We start from the raw sequence: 7,114 nt of genomic DNA, 5'->3' as shown, positions 1-7,114 counted from the left end.
AGACTGGTATAGAGCATGCCAAGACGCATGAAAGCTGTGATGGATAAATCAGGGTTATTCCATCAAATTTAGATTTCTGAACTCTTCCTAAGCCAAAACATTAGTATTGTGTTGTTTAAAAACGAATATGAACTTTTGACATTTGGCATTTTCTGCAAATAAATGCTCTAAATGACAATATTTTTAATTGAAATTTGGAAGAAATTTTGTCATTACTTTATAGAATAAAACTAAAATGTTCATTTTACTCAAACACATAGTAAATCCAGAGAAACTGATAATTTTGAAATGGTCTCTTAATTTTTTCCAGAGCGATAGATAGATAGATAGATCGATCGTCTAGGTTACTGTTGTAACCTCGGTTCCCTGATGGAGGGAACGAGATGTTGTGTCGAGTGAAGCGACACTAGGGGACTTCTTTGAAGGCCTCGGTTACCTCTGAACTTGAGAAAAGGCTAATCTTCTATTCTTTCAGGGGGAAAAGACACCACGGAGACCACCACCTGCCCAGGCTTAAGGGAGTTAAAGAGTAGCAAAATACGTCACATGGGTTTTCAGGCCACATGTGGGAATGGCGCGATGGTATATCCTACCTGCTGTGAGGGAGGAGTTGCTACAAACACGGCAACCAGGGGGCAGTGAGGACTGCCCATGGGAGACGTGGGTCTGCCCGTAGGGGGACCGTAACACAGAAAATACACACAGGGGGATTAATCCACAAGGGCCAATCCTGTGGATCACCTATTCCAATACAGATTCATTTTAGCACCCGTAGTGGGTCTGGTCGGGGAATTCCTCCACTGAATTAGCAGACCAGAGAGCTACGGAGTGCAAATCTAGTGGACTCTCCTGGGGAAAAGAGCGCACGTGATCACCTCAGTGGAGGGGAAAGTCGCTATGTGCAAGCGGAACACCCGGTCAGATGTTCCGCATTCCCAAGTTCTACATGCTCGGAACTGAGAGAACACAGGACGAGACTGACTCAACCCTGAGAATGTAAAATCTCATAAAGGTATTGGGTGTTGCCCAGCCCGCTGCTCTGCACATGTCTGATAGGGACATGCCGTTGGACAGTGCCCACGAGGATGCCACACTTCTCGTCGAGTGTGCTCGAACCCACACGGGGGCAGGCACGGCCTGGGTGTGATAGGCCCGTGTGATTGCATCAATGACCCAGTGGGAAAGCTTCTGTTTGGAGACAGCGATCACTTTCCGCTGTCCACCAAAGCAGACAAAGAGCTGCTCAGAACATCTAAAGCTCCGCATGCGGTCCACATAGGTACGCAAAGCACACACAGGACACATCAAGGACAAGGCTGGGTCTGCCTCCTCCCTTGCAGGTTCACTACCTGGTCCCTGAAGGGGGTCATAGGAACCTTGGGCACGTAGTCCAGTCATGGTCTTAGGACGACATGGGTGTCTGCTGGACCGAACTCTAGGCAAGTGTTGCTGACAGAGAATGCTTGCAGGTCCCAACCTTCTTGATGGAAGCGAGTGTGATCAGGAGGGCCGTCTTCGAGGAGAGGGCTTTGAACTCGACTGATTCTAGCAGCTCGAAGGGGGGTCTCTGAAGGCCTGAAAGGACTACAGAGAGATCCTATGAGGGGAACAGGCATGGAGGTTCCAGATGTCTGGGCGCAGATGCCAGAGGGTGCCCCGTCCCTGACAGGGAGGGGCACAGGCTGTCGCGAGGAGCGCGAGATCTGAGAACAAAGTCTGTGTGGGCCAGTAGGGGGCTACCAGAGTGACTTCCCTGACCTTGTGCATGTAGGCCCACTGGGGGAAATGCGTATTTGCGCAGCCCCCTGGCCCTGCTGTATACCAGCGCGTCTGTCCTGAGGGGAGCCTCCGCTAGAGAGTACCAGAGCGAGCAATGGGAGGTCTCTTGGGAAGTGAACAGGTCTATCTGTGCTTTGCCGAACCACTCCCAAATCAACTGGACCACCTGGGGATGGAGACTCCACTCTCAGCTGAACGTACCTTGTCACGACAGCGTGTTCTCTGACGTGTTGAGGTTGCCCGGGATGTGAGTGGCATGCAACGACCTGAGTCGCTGCTGGCTCCAATGGAGGAGATAGCGGGCGAGTTGTGACATATAACGAGAGTGCGCGCTGCCTTGCAGATTTATGTACCCTATTGTAGTGGTGCTGTCTGATCGGATCAAGACATGCTTGCCCCGTATTATCGGGAGAAACCTCAGCAGGTTTCTATGCAGATAAACTCTATGCAGTTGATGTGCCAACCCAGCCGGGGCCCCGCCCAGGAGCCAGTGTAGAGATGATGGATGGATGGATGGATGGATGGATGGATTAAGGGACCATATTTTTCAAAATCCACTTTTGTCATTCATACTCCACAGCCTGCAAAACACTTTATATTTTCAGCTCATTTTTGAAATGCCAGTACACTGCTTTCAAAACTGATAAAAACACATTAAAAAAAGAATGATGGCAAATTTCAAGCATTTCTGCAGTAATTATTTTGAAATATAGAAAACCTAATATACATGTTACCATGTTTTAGTAAAATATGATAGCTTGAACTGATTTTGTTTGGAAAGATAGATCAAAAAAGACAGGTTGGTGGGGAAAGAGGAGTGGTACAGAGAGGGAGGGTGCGTGGAGGACAAAGGAGAGGAAGACCAAGAGCACTGATCTCTGATGTGATAAGGGCCACAATTATTGACCATGTTGTAATCCAGGGTCTCACTTTGAGATAGGCTGGTCTAAGGATGCAACCAAGTCTCCCCACATGCTTCAAAACATCAACCATTGTGCCTGTACCGAAGCAAGCCACAATCACTTGCTTAAATGACTGGCGTCCTGTTGCTCTGACCCCCATCATCAGCAAATGCTTTGAGAGGTTAATCAGAGATTACATCTGCTCTGTTCTGCCCACCTCTTTGGACCCATTGCATTTTGCCTACCGTAACAACCGCTCCACTGATGATGCCATTGCATCTACACTACACACTGCTCTCTCCCATCTGGAAAAAAGGAACACATATGTGAGAATGCTGTTTGTAGACTACAGCTCAGCATTCAACACCATAGTGCCCTCCAAGCTTGATATGAAACTCTGGGCTCTGGGCTTAAACAGCTCGCTGTGCAGCTGGATCCTGGATTTCCTGTCAGGCAGACGTCAGGTGGTTAGAATGGGCAGCAACACCTCCTCATCACTGACCCTCAACACTGGAGCCCCGCAGGGCTGTGTTCTTAGCCCTCTCCTGTATTCCCTATACACGCATGACTGTGTGGCAACACATAGCTCCAATACCATCATTAAGTTTGCTGATGATACGAAGGTGGTAGGTCTGATCACTGACAATGATGAAAGAGCCTACAGAGAGGAGGTGCACACTCTGACACGCTGGTGTCAGGAGCACAACCTCTCCCTCAACGTCAGTAAAACCAAGGAGCTTGTAGTGGACTTCAGGAGAAAAGACAGAGTACACAGCCCCATCACCATTAATGGATCACCGGTGGAGAGAGTCAGCAGTTTCAAGTTCCTCGGTGTCCACATTACTGAGGAACTCACATGGTCCGTCCACACTGAGGCCGTTGTGAAGAAGGCTCACCAGCGCCTCTTCTTCCTGAGACAGCTGAGGAAGTTTGGGATGAACCACCACATCCTCACATGGTTCTACACTAGTACTGTAGAGAGCATCCTGACTGGCTGCATCACTGCCTGGTACGGCAATAGCACCGCCCACAACTGCAAAGCCCTGCAAAGGGTGGTGCGAACTGCCAGAAATATCATCGGAGGTGAGCTTCCCTCCCTCCAGGACATATACACAAGGCGGTGTGTGAAAAAAGCTCGGAGGATCATCAGAGACTCCAGCCACCCGAGTCATGGTCTGTTCTCACTGCTACCATCAGGCAGGCGGTATCGCAGCATCAGGACCCGCACCAGCCAACTACATGACAGCTTCTTCCCCCAAGCAGTCAGACTGTTGAACACTTGATCTATCAGGATCAATAATTAGCACTGCACTTTATTAACCTATAATCTCACACTGGACTGTCAACATATTCTCCTCAATTCAACTACTTATATACACTCACCTAAAGGATTATTAGGAACACCATACTAATACTGTGTTTGACCCCCTTTCGCCTTCAGAACTTCCTTAATTCTACGTGGCATTGATTCAACAAGGTGCTGAAAGCATTCTTTAGAAATGTTGGCCCATATTGATAGGATAGCATCTTGCAGTTGATGGAGATTTGTGGGATGCACATCCAGGGCACGAAGCTCCTGTTCCACCACATCTCAAAGATGCTCTATTGGGTTGAGATCTGGTGACTGTGGGGGCCATTTTAGTACAGTGAACTCATTGTCATGTTCAAGAAACCAATTTGAAATGATTCGAGCTTTGTGACATGGTGCATTATCCTGCTGGAAGTAGCCATCAGAGGATGGGTACATGGTGGCCATAAACGGATGGACATGGTCAGAAACAATGCTCAGGTAGGCCGTGGCATTTAAACGATGCCCAATTGGCACTAAGGGGCCTAAAGTGTGCCAAGAAAACATCCCCCACACCATTGCACCACCACCACCAGCCTGCACAGTGGTAACAAGGCATAATGGATCCATGTTCTCATTCTGTTTACGCCAAATTCTGACTCTACCATCTGAATGTCTCAACAGAAATCGAGACTCATCAGACCAGGCAACATTTTTCCAGTCTTCAACTGTCCAATTTTGGTGAGCTCTTGCAAATTGTAGCCTCTTTTTCCTATTTGTAGTGGAGATGAGTGGTACCCGGTGGGGTCTTCTGCTGTTGTAGCCCATCCGCCTCAAGGTTGTGCGTGTTGTGGCTTCACAAATGCTTTGCTGCATACCTCGGTTGTAACGAGTGGTTATTTCAGGCAAAGTTGTTCTTCTATCAGCTTGAATCAGTCAGCCCATTCTCCTCTGACCTCTAGCATCAACAAGGCATTTTTGCCCACAGGACTGCCGCATACTGGATGTTTTTCCCTTTTCACACCATTCTTTGTAAACCCTAGAAATGGTTGTGCGTGAAAATCCCAGTAACTGAGCAGATTGTGAAATACTCAGACCGGCCTGTCTGGCACCAACAACCATGCCACGCTCAAAATTGCTTAAATCACCTTTCTTTCCCATTCTGACATTCAGTTTGGAGTTCAGGAGATTGTCTTGACCAGGACCACACCCCTAAATGCATTGAAGCAACTGCCATGTGATTGGTTGATTAGATAATTGCATTAATGAGAAATTGAACAGGTGTTCCTAATAATCCTTTAGGTGAGTGTATATTTCATATACTCCCACTTTTTGTGGATGAAGCTCAATTCATCCTGGCAAAAAAACGCTGCAGGTGAAGAAATGTGATTGGACAGAGAGCAACCGTGGATGTCCCAGGCCAGAGAGGAGCTAACATCACGATGTGTGCAGCACTGTCCAATGATGGTTTGCTGTTACACAAACCCCTCATTGGCCCCTACAATACAGAGAGGCTTATTACTTTTCTGGATGACCTGCATAATCGACTTGTGCCAGCAGAGGAGAGAAGGCGAGGGGCATCAAACTCCTCTACCTTCGTTGTTGTTTGGGATAATGTGGCATTTCACCACTCTGCTGCAGTCACAGACTGGTTGCTGCACATCCTAAGATGTCAGTATTATTCCTGCCTCCATACTCCACTTTCTAAAACCCCATAGAGGAGTTTTTCTCTTCGTGGAGGTGGAAGGTTTATGACCACCATCCACATGACCAGATGACTTTACTGGAGGCAATGAATGCAGGGTGTGGAGACATTTCTCCTGAAGACTGCCCAGGGTTGGATTAGCCATTCCAGAAGGTACTTTCCAAGATGCACTGCCTGAGAAGACATCAGATGTGATGTTGATGAGAACTTGTGGCCAAATGCAAGAGAGAGGGGTACTAGAGCCCTCACAGTACTTTACAATCAGTGATTAGACTACACATGTTTTTGATGTGGTGCTTTAATTATTTTTTATTATCATTGCAGCCCTGGAATTTTTTTTTCTTTTTTCACCTTTTAATTTTCAAAAATACAATAAAATACTATATTCAAAGAAAACAAATTGCAGCATTTCTGATTCATTCTTGTTACATCTGCTTTAGTACATTCAATAAAGTGAAAAGGTGTTATTCTAAAATGAAATGCTGATTTATGTGCAAAATCATTCAAACTTTAAAAATAAATGTTCATCATTTAATGTAATGCTCCCTGTTGTTAGTGTTTTTTAGGTCCGTGTGTTATGAATGAAATGTATGTTTTCTGAATGAGATCTGCTGCCAGTGTCATGGTGGAACGAGCTTATTTGTAGACATATATGAAGTGTTTTGTTTGTTTGAATGAGTTTTGGAGGTGAGATTAACTGTTTGGCCAAGATTCATGTTGGTAATGCAGACTGTATGATGAGTTTGAAAATGTGGCTTCAGAATTGAACAATGCTTGTTAGCAATTGAAAAAAACTGTAATTGTGGAAAATAGAAACTATTTATGTACGTTTTTTTATATATATTGATTTTGTTGGTTGACAGATAAAGGCATCTCATGGCATGTGTTTTCTGGTAAGTATCCTATTTGTGCCGTATAGAAAAGAGCCAAAGGTTTTAACAACTTTACTTAATTTATTAAGTTTATTATAATTTAACTGCCACAAATAATTTTTATGTTAATTTTAGTTAAAGGATTATTCTGGATTATTCTGGCTCAGTCGACAGCATTTGTGGCATAATGTTGATTAACACAGAAAATAACTTTGACTTTTCCCTCCTTTTAAAATAAAGAGGCACACATCTTAGTTTAAGTGAGGGACTTACAATGGAAGTGAACGTGGCCAATTTTAAGGGGTTTAAACATAAATATAAACCTTAAAATGTAATAAAAGCAATTCAGTTCATTATTCTGTTAATACCCATGTATTATTTCAGGTTGAAAGTTATTGAAATGTTTAATTTAAAGCCATTTCTTGGTTTGTTGCCATTACATTGTTATGGCAATGAAGTTGTAAAATTGCCTGTAACTTTACACTAAGGGTTGTAAGTGATTTTCTCACACTAAAATCATGTCAACACATATATTGTTTCTGTTTTGTGGCTATACTTTTGAAATAGT

Source organism: Xyrauchen texanus, chromosome 15 (assembly GCF_025860055.1).
Source record: "Xyrauchen texanus isolate HMW12.3.18 chromosome 15, RBS_HiC_50CHRs, whole genome shotgun sequence".
NCBI lineage: Eukaryota > Metazoa > Chordata > Actinopteri > Cypriniformes > Catostomidae > Xyrauchen > Xyrauchen texanus.
Note: the sequence above shows the minus strand (reverse complement) of the source record.